Source organism: Odocoileus virginianus, chromosome 14 (assembly GCF_023699985.2).
Source record: "Odocoileus virginianus isolate 20LAN1187 ecotype Illinois chromosome 14, Ovbor_1.2, whole genome shotgun sequence".
Taxonomy (NCBI): Eukaryota; Metazoa; Chordata; class Mammalia; order Artiodactyla; family Cervidae; genus Odocoileus; species Odocoileus virginianus.
In genome coordinates, this window is record NC_069687.1 from 31,773,766 (window position 1) to 31,790,373 (window position 16,608).

The following is a 16,608-nucleotide window of genomic DNA, read 5'->3' on the forward strand; positions in this document are numbered from 1 at the left end:
ATTAACCAAAATTAACTGATGTCCTCGCTGAAGCATTTGATGATCCTGACATAAAACTGGAATTATTTAATTGTTCACCAAATTCTTACTGCTAATGGAGCCAACATTTTAACATTGCTTTGTACGTGCACAAGAAATCTTGAAATTGAAAGTGATTGAAATTATTTTAGGAGGACAATAATGTGACCTAAATGAAAAGTTACACTTCAGAGTGATGTGTAAACATACCTTTCCACAGCTGCACATATTTAATTGTTTGCTTTGGGCACAATCTTGTAAAATAACATCGAACACTGAAATAAGTGCTTTGCTTCTTCAGCAGATGTGTCTTGGCTTTTTATACGTTAAGCTACATCACTAAAACCCCTGATGTCAACCAACATTTTATGCATATTTTATATTCATCATCAGTTTATAAAAGAACACTCAGGACTTTAGTTTTCATTAAACATGCTCTTTCAGGCTTCTGGCTTGGTTTTGGGCTGTTGTTTCTTTTGTTTTTTAGCTTGTTGCTGCTGAAAGTACATATTGCAAAATGTTTAAATAGAGTTGCCACATAACAAATGACAAAACCATTAAAGCTAGGGAGTTCATGTTATTTTCCATATGTGTACCTGTCTCAGGACTGTTCAGCCTTTATATGCAGCACATAATTTGCATACACCTAACCTGTAATTTCCTGTGTTTCCCACTGATGGACAATCTCACGGCTTTGCGAACCTCCCCGGTTATGGCACATAGCTGGGCCCAGCTGGCTGATAGACCAAATGACCAGCAGAGGCAGCCACTTGTCAAAGAGAAAAAGGAGTTAGCTCAAGTGTGAATGCTCTTCTTTTTAACATGCATTCTATTTCTGAAAAGGAGGGGTTAATTATATTGTATATGGAAACAGTGGAAAAAAGAGGTATGACTTATCATTAGTCCTCCTTCAGATTTGACCAGATGTTTGAGTAAAAACTGCTCACTGCATGTGCATGTTTCACATGACTGGGTAGAAGCTAAAAGCACAAGGCAGAGGGCTACTATTCATTTTCTTTGCTGCTAAAAAGTTTTCCTCATTCATAAAATGGGAATAATAATAGGGCTACTTATGAAGTCACTGTAAGAAGTTAAAGAGTTAATATGTATAAATATGGCATGGTCAAAGGAACCGTTTTATCAGAATTAGGTATTATTATTATAACTATTACTGCTTTCTAAAAAAAAAAAAAAAATTATGATTCCTCATTGTTGAGATTTTTAGAAGCCAAAGTATTTCCAGACCCTTTGCTGTCATGTTCTATGACAAATAGTGTTTTATTCGCCAATTCCTTTATGGCTGTATCTCTGCAGATATTACTTCCATTGCTGCAACTGTAGCAATCAGCTCTCATGGACAGCTTTGTTACGATTTCTTGGCTCATAGGAAAAATTAAACTTTTTTAAAAGAGTAAATGTAAGCATTCCACATAAACACTTAGTAAGCCATAGTTTCTCCACTTCAGATTCAAATAGCTAGTTTTACGAAGGTACACTCAGAAATTTCCATCTCTCCCCCATTTTATTTAACCATGTTAGTTTCAGTCAGTCCATAGCTCTCTTTCCTTTGAGCTCTTTCTGATTATCCAAATTATTAGTTTTGAATTACCTGTCATTAAGAATGAATTGGGTTTCCCTGGTGGCTCAATGGTAAAGAATCTGCTTGCCAGTGCAGGAGACACGGGTTCAATCCCTGGTCGGGGAAGATCCCACATGCCTCAAAGTTACTAAGCCCATGCACCACACCTATTGAGCATGTGCTCCTGAACCTGAGAACCACAACTGCTGAAACCTGTGCACCCTTGAGCCCCTGCTCAGCAACAAAAGAAGCCACAGCAATGAGAAGCCCATTCACCGCTACTAGAGAAAAGTCCACACAGCAACAAGGCCCCAGTACAGTGAACACATAAATAAATAAATATTTTTTTAAAGAAGAATAAATTTGGATTCAGATAGTCCTAGGTTTAAATACCAGCTCTATGCTTTATTAACTGTGTGGACTTGGGCAATTTCAACCTATGTCTCACTTTTAATCTGTTGAACAGGATAATAAGAAATACTTTGCATCATAAAATATGGGATGGTGAAATGACATAAAAACTGGTATATCTCTCAATATCTTATAGAAATAAAATATAATTATAAATATATTTATACAGCTAAACAGCTTATAGTACATATTTCATTAATTATGTATTACAATAATAAAAACTATTACAGAAAGCTATTCACCAAGATAACATTAGACATTTATTATTATAAAAATTAATAAAATATTATTATGAAAAACTGTTCCCCTAGGATAAGAATGATCGCTGTGATAGTCCAATAGAGACCTCCTTCCAGGTAGGTTTATGACTCTTTAACAAATTTAACAAATTCTGCAAATTGACCTATTAACCAACTTTAAAACCCTACCAGTAAGAACTGAGATTAATACTTTAAGACAATCAACACAAATCTGGTAGTCTTCTTAATGCTCAGATCATTTTTTTCTCATACATTGTTTTTCTGTACCTTACTCTCATTGTATTTGTCAGCTCTTTTCATGTGTCTAAATCCATCTGTCCACACAGTGTGTGGAAGTGTGCAAGTTTTGGTCAGAAAACAAATTTTCAATACACCATCAAAAATAAGCATCAAGTATATCATCATAGATATGTGAGATGTTCACGAAGTAGTTGACAGGATGATCTTTCTGGTAGCAGTTAACATTTATAGATAGAATATCTTCTAAACACAGATGTTTAATATTAGTGAAAGCCAAAATAAAATAAAATAATGAAAGCCAGTACTGAAGAGCTCTTACCATGTACCAGGCAGTCTTCTCAGCGCTTCACCACATAAACTCCCTCTAATCCTAGAACAATCCTACAGTTGATACTACTGTTGCCCCATTTTACAGATGAAGAAACTGAGTCCCAAGAAGGTTAAGTTCTCGTCCCAGTGGTAGAGTCAGGTTACAAAACCAGAGAGTGTGGTACCACAGTCCACATTTTTCTGTCTGTTTTTTACAGTTTTTTTTAAAAGTATAATTGCTTTACATTGTTGTGCTGTCTTCTGCTGTACAATGAAGTGAATCAGCTATACGTATATGTATACGTATATCCCCTTCCTCTTGGACCTCCCACACACCCACCCCCATCTCACACCTCCAGGTCATCACAGAGAAATACACTTGCAGCTCCCTGTGCTACACGGCTGTTTCCCACTAGCTATCTATTTTACGCACGATAGTGTCAATCCTAATCTCCCAAATCATCCCACTCTTCCCTCCCCCCTCCCATGTCCACATGTCCATTTTCTATTTCTGCCCTGCAAATAGGTTTATCCGTACCATTTTTCTATATTCCTCATATATAAGTTAATATAAATATTTGTTTTTCTCTTTCTGACTTCCTTCACTCTGTATGACAGACTGATGTCTGTACATGCGTGTCTCTACAAATGACCCACACCAGGCAGGATGGGCACCACCAAAAAAATCCACAATAATGCTGGAACAATAAATGCTGGAAAGGATGTGGAGAAAAGGGAACCTTCTTGCACTGTTGGTAGGAATGTAAATTGACGCAGTCACTATGGAGAACAGTATGGAGGTTCCTTTAAAAACTAAAAATAGGACAATCATATGATCCAGCAATCCCACTCTGGGGCATATACCCTGAGAAGACCATATGTAAAATGACACATGCACCCCAATGTTCATATCAACACCATTTACAATAGCCAGGACATGGGAACAGCCTAATGCCCATCAACAGATGAGTGGATAGAGAAAATGTGGTACATATATGCAACGGAATGTATATACACTACTCAGCCATAAAAAGAAACAAAATTGGGTCATTAGTATAGTTGGCATTTTGAACCTGTATCTGTGCTGCCTGTCTGCCACCTTGCCAAGTGCCATCCACACCAGGCACCCACACCACCCTTGGGGGAAGGGACTGGGATGGAAATCCGCTGCGGTAGAGAGCATGCACAGGAAATATACTCAGCGAGGAGACATCCCAACATGTTGCAAATGCTGCATGCCTGTTGCTCTTCCTTTCAAAAAGGCCACCCATTTCAGCTCTGCACACAGAACGGGCTTTCCATTAGCGGGGCCATAATACTCACTGCGATGCTCCGTTTGCCCAGTGACCCTCTGGTCCTGGAGCCTCGCCAAGGTACCCTAGAACATGGTCCCACATTTTTCCTCTCTGCGCCCACTTTCTCCTTTTCTGCGTTGTTGGCAAAGTATACCCCTATACACTTCTCTCTCCCTCTCTGGGTGGACCTGGGGAGATGGGGAGGATGTGCGGCGGGGCAGGTCTCACTAGATCCTGCGCATCTTGTTTGAGCAGAGTGCCTGAAGCTCGGCGCACTTCTCACTCCTGCGCAGGCCGGACACAACCCAGCTGCCCGTTTCCTAGAGCCCGGGCAACCCCTGCCTGGCTTGTCTTTCCCTTGCCCTGTTTTTTTTGAAAGGCCTTTCATCACAGCTTTTTGCTTTGGAATACAACAAGGGCTTCCCTTGTGGCTCAGCTGGTAAAGAATCTGCCTTCAATGTGGGAGACCTGGGTTCCATCCCTGGGTTAGGAAGATCCCCGGAGAAGGGAAAGGCTACCCACTCCAGTATTCTGGCCTGGAGAATTGCATGGACTGAATAGTCCATGGGGTCACCAAGAGTCAGACACGACTGAGCAACTTTCACTTCACTCACAACAAGGAAGGGCATAGGTGGGCAGTGATGGCTTCTTCTTGCCCCATCTCCGTGGTCCTAGGTGGCCGGCCCTTCTGAGCCTCCACACACCCCGCCCCCTGCTCCCCCCAGCGCCCCCTTCGCTGCTGCCACTCGGGCCAGTCGGACTGCGATGTGATCAGCTGTCCTGCCCCCGCCGCCTCCCCTTTGCTCCCCTTCCCTTTCCTCCCAGTGCTTTCGCCATCACAACCGCAGCATCGGCCTGGTTCCAGCAACGAGCTGCTGCACGATGCCCTCTGCCAGAGAACCACAGCTGCCTGTGGAATGCCAGAACCTTCCAGAAAAAGCCGACCAGAGAACTCCACTCTTAAAGATCCCAGCTCAGGTCCTCTTTCTTCCAGAACCGTGGTCATGCTCTGGCGTGCGCCAAATGCCTCCACACTCAGTACTTCATCTATACTCCTTCGGGGAGAAATCCCTTCACATCTTTAGCGTAAATTGAGACTCAGAAAGGTTAATAAGTGGAGGCAGGGAGAAAGGGCCACACTCCAGCTCTGCGAGCATTGTCTCCAGGTTGGCATTCCTGGAGCTATTGACCAATGCTCAGGGCTACCAGGCAACTCCTCCTAGACCCTGGAGCTGAAATGGCCCCCTCCAGCCTCCAGTGCAGAGTTCTTTTCTCTAGACCTCCCAGGAGTTAAATCCCTCCATCCTCAGGTCTCCCACAACACATGACAGACATCACTCCCATCTCCCACAACCCCAGGTACTTCATAGCTGCCCATCCCCATCAGTGTCTGAGAAGGTAAGGCCAATGTTTTGTTCATCCATTAAAAAAAAATTTTTGTTTGTTTGTTTTGGGCTGTGCCGGGTCATTGTTCCTGCTCATAGGCTTTCTCTAGTTTCTGTGAGCAGAGTCCACTCTCTAGTTGCAGTTTGCAGGCTTCTCATTGCAGTGAATTCCTTGTTGTGGAACACAGGCTCTAGGCACCAGGGCTTCAGTATCTTTGGCGCACAGGCTTAGTTACCGCAAAGCACCTGGGATCTTCCCAAATTAGGGATCAAAACTGTGTTCCCTGCATTGGCAAGCTGATTCTAATCCCACTGGGCCACCAGGGAAGCCCCTTGTACATCTTTATAGTCAGCATCGTGTCATTCATCTTGAAAATTCTCAACATTTGCTTTATGGAGAGATTTTAAGACAGACAAGGGTCTCACACAGAGAGAGATTTTGTTAATGCTTAGGATCAGGAAATTGGGGAAGTTCAGTTCAGTCACTCAGTTGTCTCCGACTCTTTGCCAAAACATGGACTGCAGCACGCCAGGCTTCCCTATCCATCACCAACTTCCAGAGCTTACTCAAACTCATGTCCATTGAGTCAGTGATGCCATCCAACCATCTCATCCTCTGTCATACCCTTCTTCTCCTGCCTTCAATCTTTCCCAGCATCAGGGTCTTTTCCAATGAGGCAGTTCTTTGCATCAGATGGCCAAAGAATTGGAGCTTCAGCTTCAGCATCAGTCCTTCCAATGAATATTCAGAGTTGATTTCCTTCAGGATTGACTGGTTTGATCTCCTTGCATTCAAAGGGACTCTCAAGAGTCTTCTCCAACACCACAGTTCAAAAGCAACAATTCTTCAGCACTCAGCTTACTTTATAGTCCAACTCTCACATCCATACCTGACTACTGGAAAAACCATAGCTTTGACTAAATGGACCTTTGTTGGTAAAGTAATGTCTCTGCTTTTTAATATGCTGTCTAGGTTTGTCATAGTTTTTCTTCCAAGGAGTGAGTGTCTTTTAATTTCATGGTTGCAGTCACCATCTGCAGTGATTTTGGAACCCTAGAAAATAAAGTCTGCCACTGTTTCCCCATCTATTTGCGATGAAGTGATGGGACCAGATGCCATGATCTTAGTCTTTTGAATGTTGATTTTAAAGCCAGCTTTTCACTCTCCTTTTTCACTTTCATCAAGAAGCTCCTCAGTTCCTCTTCACTCTCTGCCATAAAGGTGGTGTCATCTGCATATCTGATGTTATTGATATTTCTCCTGGCAATCTTGATTCCAGCTTGTGCTTCATCCAGCCCAGCGTTTCACATGATGTACTCTGTACAGAAGTTAAATAAGCAGGGTGACAATACGTCAAGGTGACAGCCTTGATGTACTCCTTCTCCTATTTGGAACCAGTCTATTGTTCCATGTCCAGTTCTAACTGCTGCTTCTTGACCTGCACACAGATTTCTCAGGAGGTACGTAAGGTGTTCTGGTACCCCAATTTTTTGAAGAATTTTCCACAGTTTCTTGTGATCCACACAGACAAAGGCTTTGGCATAGTCAATAAAGCAAAAGTAGATGTTTTTCTGGAACTCTCTTGTTTTTTTGATGATCCAGTGGATGTTGGCAATTTGATCTCTTATTCCTCTGCCTTTTCTAAATCCAACTTGAACATTTGGAAGTTCTCATTTCATGTATCATTGAAGCCTGGCTTGGAGAATTTTGAGCAATACTTTGCTAGCACAATTGTCGGGTAGTTTGAACACTCTGGCATTGCCCTTCTTTGAGACTGGAATGAAAATTGACCTTTTCCAGTCCTGTGGCCACTGCCAAGTTTTCCAAATTTGCTGGCATATTGAGTGCAGCACTTTCACAGCATCATCTTTTAGGATTTGAAATAGCTCAACTGGAATTCCATCACCTCCACTAGCTTTGTTCGTAGTTTTGCTTCCTAAGGCCCACTTGACTTCTCACTCTAGGATGTTTGACTCTAGGTGAATGATCACACCATCATGGTTATCTGGGTTGTGAAGATCTTTTTTGTATAGTTCTTCTGTGTATTCTTGCCACCTTTTCTTAATATCTTCTGCTTCTGTTAGGTCCGTACCATTTCTGTCCTTTATTGTGTCCATCCTTGCATGAAATGCTCCCTTTGTATCTCTAATTTTCTTGAAGAGATCTCTAGTCTTTCCCATTCTATTGTTTTCTTCTATTTCTTTGCATTGGTCACTGAGGAAGACTTTCTTATCTCTCCTTGCTCTTCTTTGGAGCTCTGCATTCAGATGGGTTTATCTTCCCTTTTCTCCTTTCCTTTTGCTTCTCTTTTTTTCTCAGTTATTTGTAAGGCCTCCTCAAACAACAGAAGAATGGATGTTTTTGAACTGTGGTGTTGGAGAAGACTCTTGAGAGCCCCTTGAACTGCAAGGAGATCAAACCAGTCAATCCTAAAGGAAATTAGTCCTGAATATTCATTGGAGAGACTGATTCTGAAGCTTAAGCTCCAATACTCTGGCCACTTGATGTGAAGAACTGACTCAATGGAAAAGACCTTGATGCTGGGAAAGATTGAAGGCAGGAAGAGAAGGGGAAGACAGAGGATGAGATGGTTGAATGGTGTCACCGACTTGACAGACATGAGTTTGAGCAAGCTCCAGGAACTGGTGATGGACAATGATGGAAAGGGAGACCTGGCGTGCTGCAGTCCACGGGGTGGCAGAGTCGGACACAACTGAGTGACTGATCTGAACTGAACTGAAGGGGAAGCCGAAAGAAATTGAGCAGCTTGCCCGAACTCATACACTCAGTCATCCAGCTGGAAATAGACCTTCCCAGTTCAGTGGATCCAAACCTTTTGAAAATTGGAGGGAAAAAAGGAAGGAAGGAAAGAAGAAAGGAAGAAAAGAAAGAATGAAGAAAGGGAGACAGAAATCTTCCAAAATGTCCTCCTTTCTCCTTCAGCCCACGCTCCCCCTGGAAGCCAGCGCAACACTGCCGTCTGCCGTCCTTTCTCATAGGACTAGTAGAGGTGGTCATAGCAGGATTTCAAGCATCTAGGCAGAACTGAACAAGGAAAATGCTCCCTCCACTGGTGCTTTCTTCCTTTCCCCAACCATTCCTCCCCCTTCCAGGAATTCACCTCTATGTGAAAAGTGAAGAAATTTTTACATTCAAGTACCTTTCATCACAAAGAGCAAAAATTTTACCCAATACAAATGTCCAAAATAGGGGAACAGTTAAGTAAATTATGATATACCTACAGAATGACAGCATATGCACTCATTGACAAATCAAACTTTGATACTACAATGAATTCATGCATAACATGGAAAATACTCATATCAACTAACAGCTAATGAGGGTTTGGGGCATCTCAGTTGGCTCAGTGGTAGAGAATTCACTTGCCAATGCATGGGACACAGGTTCAATCCCTGGGTCAGGAAGATCCCCTGGAGAAGGAAATAGCAACCCACTTCAAGAGAGAGGGGACATATATATACTTATACTGATTCATTATTATTCATTATTCAATATTATTAAGCAATTATACTCCAATTAAAAATAAATTTGAAAAAACTTATTTCAAAAAGAAATACCATCTAAGGTAGTTGTCCATGGTCAGTGGCAGTATGCACAGCTTTAGCTTCCTAAGTATGTTAAATATTTTTCAAGCATTCCACAGTGAAGAACTGTTTTTCTTATTCTTTGGCTTATTTAAAGGCACAATAAAAGCTCTTGTAAAAAAGTATTGCTCCCAAGGAAATGGCAGCTACATCACCAGAGGTTGCAAAGGAAGATAAAAGAGGAGACTTCAGAAAAGATTCATGGAAAAGTGAGTGAGGCTGAGCCACCTTGCTGCCTACACCCCCATTCCCATCTCTTCCAAGCCTCCTCCAAGCTCTAGTTCAGGTCCTGCTCTCACTCAGAAGAACTGTCCCAACTCAGGACCTGGAGGAGAGAGACAGGAGCTACTTGCCTCATAGTAATAACTAAACAAACTCCTACTTTGGCCATCGTCTACAGAATTTCCCTTAGAAAGGAAGTCTCCTTAAGTCCCCTGCTCTGAGCTGTATCTCCCATTGGAAAGTAAAAACCCACCTCAGACTTCTTAACTCAGGGAATCACCCAGTCCCTGTCCTCAGCATTTCACATGATGAGGCTTCACTGGTGGCTCAGACGGGAAAGAATCTGCCTGCAGTGCAGGAGACCCGGGTTTGATCCCTGGGTCGGGAAGATCCCCTGGAGAAAGAAATGGCAACCCACTCCAGTATGCTTGCCTGGAGAATCCCATGGACAGAGGAGCCAGGCTGGCTACAGTCTATAGGGTTGCAAAGAGTCAGACACAACTGAGTGACTAAGCATGCATGCACAAGGGATGTTATGAAGGAGGCCAGGGATGCTAGAGGTGGACCCAAGAGTCCTGTGCCCACTTCCTTCTCTGGGTCAGCTCCACCCAGTTCTCCCAGAATGCCCTGGGCTTTGAGGAATGGCAACAAAGGGGACTATCTGAAATGTACCTCGTTCAGCTTTCCCCAGTGTGACTTGGGCCGCCACACTGTTCTTTCCGGAGCACTAGGACTATGCTGCTCACTTACTTTTAGAACACGCACTTCTGATGTCCACCTCCTGCAGGAACATACGTGTACACACACTTGCAGACACCAGCAAGTGCACTGGCAGAGCCACAACCACAAATGCCAGCGTCCATCCCCAGGGCAGGGGCCCCAGAGATGATCGTAAAAGCCAGTACAAGAAGGAAAGCAGGCAGATAGGCAGGCATCTGAGAGCTCACTGTCTTCTCCATCTCCTTTGATGTATCTTCTTCCTCAGCATGAACCCTGTTGACTAAAAAAAGATGCACAGTATGAGAGTCTCGAGTTAAGGTTTATTGGGGGCAAAGTGAGGACTGCGGCCAGGGAGACAGCTCCTCAGAGAGCTCTGAGAAACTACTCCAAAGAGGTAGTGGGGGAGGACAGTATACTTGTGATTTTAGTAAAGTGGGAGCATATGCAATCTCTTTTAGAAAGTTTCTGCTGGTCTCATGAAGCTTCTGCTAGTCACAAGAAACAGTTGTCACAATGAAGGATTTTAGTGCTTTTGTAGATATGAGGAAATACAAGAATTGAGCTCATAACATCAGCTCCCGAGAATATCTAACAACCTGAAGACCTGTGCTGCCAGTTTTCCCAGAGCACAGAGTGCCTCATTTCTGCTCTTCACCTTGAACTCCTCCAGTGGGTGTTGAAGGTCAGCAGCTGCAGAAGCACATGATTTAATCCTTGTAGAGGTAGATGGCAAGCACCCACGGCAAGTGCCAATTTGTAGCTGACAACCATAAAGACTGGAGAGTCCCAGGACTCAGTCCCTAGACCTTGTCTCTTCTCCAGATAGTCATATAACGGAAGATCTCATCCAAACAATTCAATAAACTGACAGTTCCAGCCAGGGCTCTCTCGTTAACTCTTATAACAACAATGTTTACAGACTACCTAACAATGGGTAGCAAAACAATGACTAGAAGTAGCACAGAGACTTAAAATTCTACTTTCAGGATATTTTTATTTTATCTTGGAAAGCAGGATTCTCTCCATCAAGTCTTTAAAAGAAAAAAAAAGGAAGGGAAGGGAAAGAAATTCTGCCTTAGGGACTTTCCTGGAGGTCGGGTAGGTAAGACTCAGCGCTCCCAATGCAGGGGGCCTGGGGTTCAATCCCTGGTCAGGGAACTAGATCCCATATGCTGCAGCTAAAGACCCCACATTTCTCAACAAAGACCCAGAATGGCAAAATACATTTATTTTTTAATTTTTTTTAAAAAAGAAAGTCTGCCTTAAAGTGTTTTGCAAAGAAGTTTAAGAAAGTTCAGACGAGCAGAGTAGAAGATGAGTTTCATGACGTGAATGACTGTACTAACAGTAAAATTATACAATTTGTTTTTTGTAAACACTTTCAGATTTGTTCTTTCATTTGATATTCATAACAACTCTATGTAGTGAGCAGATAAAATAATTTCATCCACGTTCATCCTATGTAGAAACTGAAGCCCAGAGAAAGTGATGTTCAGAAGACCATAGTCAAAGCTTGGCTTAGCCAGACATGCAGCTTCAGTCTCTCAGATCCAAGCCTCGGACAGGTCAGTTGTACCTCCTTGCATCCCATCCCCCTCCTTGAGCCTTTCACTGCTTATCAGCCCCTGGGAATCATAGCAATAAACAGAAAGAGCAGTAGACCTGGATTTTCTTTGTTCTTCACCTGATGTGCAATGATAGTCTTTCATACCTACTGAAATCCTAAGAAAGTTTATTAATTTGGATTAGATTCCAGTCCCGGTGCCTGAGTGATTCCTTGGACTCAGCAAACGAACCAAGTTTCCAGAGCCCTGAAGACCAGGGGTAACACCCCAGAATATGGACTCATTTTCCACTCTACCTTCATTGGTGGAGCAGCTGCCAAGAACAAAAACTAAAATCTGGCAAACAAATGCCATATTGCCTCATGAACTGAATGCTTCTCTGAGGTATCCACCTGTGTATTTGGGGAGAAACTTTTGAGAACAAGTTGAGGAGCAACTGTCCTTCTGTGAGATTAGAAAGATTCCATGAAAGAATCTGGTTGTTGTGAAGGAGGCAATGGCTCAGGCAGAAGACCTGGCTGCTGAAATTACCAGGAAGCTGGAGAAACAGAAGAAAGAAAAGAAAACAGAGGAAGGAAAAGGAAAAACTGTCTTTGATTGCTCCGGCATCTTCAGAAAACAGCAGTAGTACCCGGAAGAATGTGGAGAAACAAGCAAAAGACCTAAAAAAGAGTAAAAGCAAAATCTCCGGGCTCCTCGGGAGAATAGAATGGAAGACCTATCTATCTCCTTCTCCAGATTCAGGGAAAAGAAATCTTTTTCCAAGGAGGAGCTGGTTAGTAGTGATCTTGAAGAGACAGCCGGCTGTGAAAGTCTTCCCAAGAGGAAGAAATCTTTCCCCAAAGAGGAACCCGTTAGTGACCCTGAAGAGTCAGAAAATAAGTGAGTCCCCAAGAAAAAGAGGAAATTCTCTTCCAAGATGGAGCCACTCAGCAGGGGGCCTGAAGAGGCTGCTGCCAGCAAGAGCAGTGGCTCCAAGAAAAAGAAAAAGCTCCAAAAGCTATCCCAGGAAAATTAGAATGGACATTTCCCTAGTGGGGCATAACTTGCAGAGATCTTTCCCAACCCATCCCTTATGGCCCAATAAAAATAAAAACAAATTCAAGAGGAAAAAAAAGGAAGATTAGATTCAGTTACACATCTTGGGGGGTGGGGGAGTGGAGAATGGTTTAACAGAATACAAGGTTTATTTTCTCTCACATCAAAGATGCTGAAAGTAGGTGTTCCAGGGCTGGACATAGTCATCAGACACCCAGGATCTTATTCCTCTGCTCTGTCATCTTCAGCGCTGGCTTCCATCCCCAAGTTCCCTCATAGTCCAAGTTGGCAACTGGTGCTCCAGTCATCAAGTGTACATTCCAGCCTAACATCAGAAGAAAGCAGGGAAAAACTATAGGGTCATCCTCTGAGAACAGCATCGAAACATGTATATTATCAAGTGTGAAACAGATCACCAGTCCAGGTTGGATGCATGAGACAAGTGCTCAGGGCTGGTGCACTGGGAAGACCCAGAGGGATGGGATGGGGAGGGAGGTGGGAGGGGGGTTCAGGATGGGGAATACATGTAAATCGATGGCTGATTCATGTCAATGTATGGCAAAAACCAATACAATATTGTAAAGTAATTAGTCTCCAACTAATAAAAATAAATGAAAAAAAAAAAAAGCTTTACAAAAAGTGCCATAGATGCCTTCTATTCAGATTTCTTCAAATAAAATTTTATCACATAGCCAAGTCAAGCCACAAGAGAGGCTGGAAACAAATCTATATTCTAAGTGGCTAATCCCTACCTAAACATTATGTTCCTATTAATAAGAAGGGGAGAATAGATATTGGAAGACAACCAGGATTCTGTCACCTAATTGCATTCAACTGAGGACTAAGAAAAATTTGCCTTCTATTTTAAAAGGCCCTAATCCAACACTCAGGACTTCCCTGGTGGTTCAGTGCTAAAGAATCTGCCTGCCAATGCAGGAGATGCAGGAGACATGGGTTCAATCCCAGGGTCAGGAAGATTCCCTGAAGAAGGAAATGGCAACCCACTCCAGTATTCTTGCCTGGGAAATCCCATGGACAGAGGAGCCTGGCAGGCTACAGTCTGGGTCACAGAAAGAGTCAGACACGACTTGGCAACTAAACAACAACAGCAACACACATATATACATATTAATACTGTATATTAATGATAATAATATATTAACAATTAATAAATAATTAATAATATATTAATGATTAACAATATATTAATAATATAGTTTTAATGTGGTCATTCCACCACTGCCAAAGACAGATTAAGTAATACTAGATCAGTGCTCAGGCCTCAAATAACCAAAGAAAGAAAACAATATATGTGAAACAATTGTTTTTAGATGATGGACAACCAGCAAGAGAGAACTGTAACTACAAAGAAAAGAAATAAATGAAATAACCCCTATGATGACCACTTTCTCTCTGAAGGTATTTGTTAGACTCCAGACACAGTAGGTACGACACAGTGGTTTCACTCAGTGCAAGAGATGTTGTTTGTTGTTCAGTCACTAAGTTGTGTCCAACTCTTTTGCAACCCCATGACCTGTAGCCCACCAGGTTCCTCTGTTCATGGAATTTCCCAGGCAAGAATACTGGAGTGGGTTGCCATTTCTTTCTCCAGGGCATCTCTCTGACCAATGGATTAAACCCACGTCTCCTGCTTGGCAGGCAGATTCTTAACCACTGTGCTGCCTCAGAAACCCACGAGAGACATTAGTTGAAGTGAGCTGAGGTGGCTGAGATTTGCAAAGCAGAGAGAAGGACGCTATGCATGCAGAGATGTACCTTTAGGAATCTCCTTAAGTCTTTGACTGGATACAAGTCTGTGCCTGTATAGGGTAATACAAAAGAAGACCAACCAAAGGAAAACAGAAACTTGGCCAAATATTCTGGATAATATTTTTTCTACCCTATAGCATTAAGGCCAAACTAAACCTAGAGTAACGACTACTTCAGATTTACTTTAATGAAGCTTAAAAACAAGCTTCAAAATGATGAAGACACTCTGCCAGTAAATTAATTACATGACAGAACAAACCTATTCACTCTTCCATTAAAGGAAAATGAAAAGATCCAACCAGGAAATGTTTTAAAAAAAGTCCACCTAGAATTCTATAATTTAAAAAAAAAAAAACACTTCAAAAATGAAGTTTAAATAAAGACGTTTTCAAGCAAACAGAACCTGAGAAAACTCATTTCTATTATTAAAGTGCTTCAGGTTAAAGGACAATAACTTCAGATGGAAATTTAAATCTCTGGAGATAAATATAGAAGACATTTATTTCTCACTTTTTAACTCCTTAAATAATAGTTAACTTTTTTTTTCCCATTTATTTTTATTAGTTGGAGGCTAATTACTTTACAATATTGTAGTGGTTTTTGCCATACACTGACATGAATCAGCCATGGATTTACATGTATTCCCCATCCCGATCCCCCCTCCCACCTCCCTCCCGACCCGATCCCTCTGGGTCTTCCCAGTTTGCACCAGCCCCGAGCACTTGTCTCATGCATCCAACCTGGACTGGTGATCTGTTTCAGCCTTGATAATATACATGTTTCGATGCTGTTCTCTCGAAACATCCCACCCTCACCTTCTCCCACAGAGTCCAAAAGTCTGTTCTGTATACATCTGTGTCTCTTTTTCTGTTTTGCATATAGGGTTATCATTACCATCTTTCTAAATTCCATATACACGTGTTAGTATACTGTATCGGTCTTTATCTTTCTGGCTTACTTCAGTCTGTTTAATAGACTCCAGTTTCATCCAATAGTTAAATTTTAAAACAAACCCCCAAAAAGTACTGTGAGATTTATATCATATGAAGAAGTAAAATCTATCATAATATTAGAACAAACAAAGGGAGGGGGGAAAGGAAGTATAATGCTATAGTTTTAAAATTCTATGGGAAATAGCATAAAATCAACTTTTTGCCTAACTCTCTTACCCTTACATTTCTTATTCCATCAAATCCTAATGAACCCAGTTTTTGTTCTCAACATGACTTTCAGTCCCTACTCTTCGAAGTATCCTCCCCTTACCTTCCAACTCAGCAGGACCCTGTGGCCACAACATAGAATTGTAGATGCTGTAGGGCTAAGAGTTGGACGTTATCCACTGCAAAGCCCTTACTTTATAGATAAAGAAAGAATTCAGACCTCCAGCTCCTTTCCCTTCAGATACGCTTACCACGATCCTTTGTTTCCATGACCAATGCTTTGCTTGCCTTGTTAATTCCCATGCTGTGCACACTTCCATTTAATTTCTCCAACTTCATCTTTTTATATTCATTGCTACAGTTAATTGCTTAAGAAATTATTAGTCATATCAAGAGCTTCTATTGCCATTTTCTGCATCTCACCCAGGTTTTCAATACTGCTCCAACTCTTTTTTTTCCATCTCTTTTTAGTTCCTAGTAGAATTTATAATTTCAGTTTTAAAACTTTTTTTTTTTTTTTTTTTGGATGTGCTGTTCATCCTGTGAGATATTACTTCCCTGACCGGAGATCAAACCCAGACCCTTGGCAATGAAAGATAGGAGTCCTAACCACTGGAATACCAGGGAATTCCCCTCAGATGCTTACCTTTTAGTTTTCCTATGTCTGTGTTTGTCTTCTTTCTTTCCGGTGGACACTGTAAAATTTTGGTTTTCCAACATTTGAACCACCCATATGCTTTCCTATGGGGAATGTCCATTGTGGGAGGCAGGTTTTTTAAAATAGCCTCCAAGATTCCTAGCCTTGGTGTACATGCACCTTCTCCCAGTTATTCAGACACTACTGCTGTGAATTCTCAGTTATTCAAACACAAATTTCAGATGTAATCAAGTTCCCAGATCAGTTGGTCTTAAAATAGTCAGACGAGTGTGACCTAATCACCCTTTAAATCTGGGTCTGGTGTTGGGGACAGAGAAAGTCAGAGAGATGTGAAGCACAAGAGAGGGATTCAATGAGGGTAAAATGCTCCAT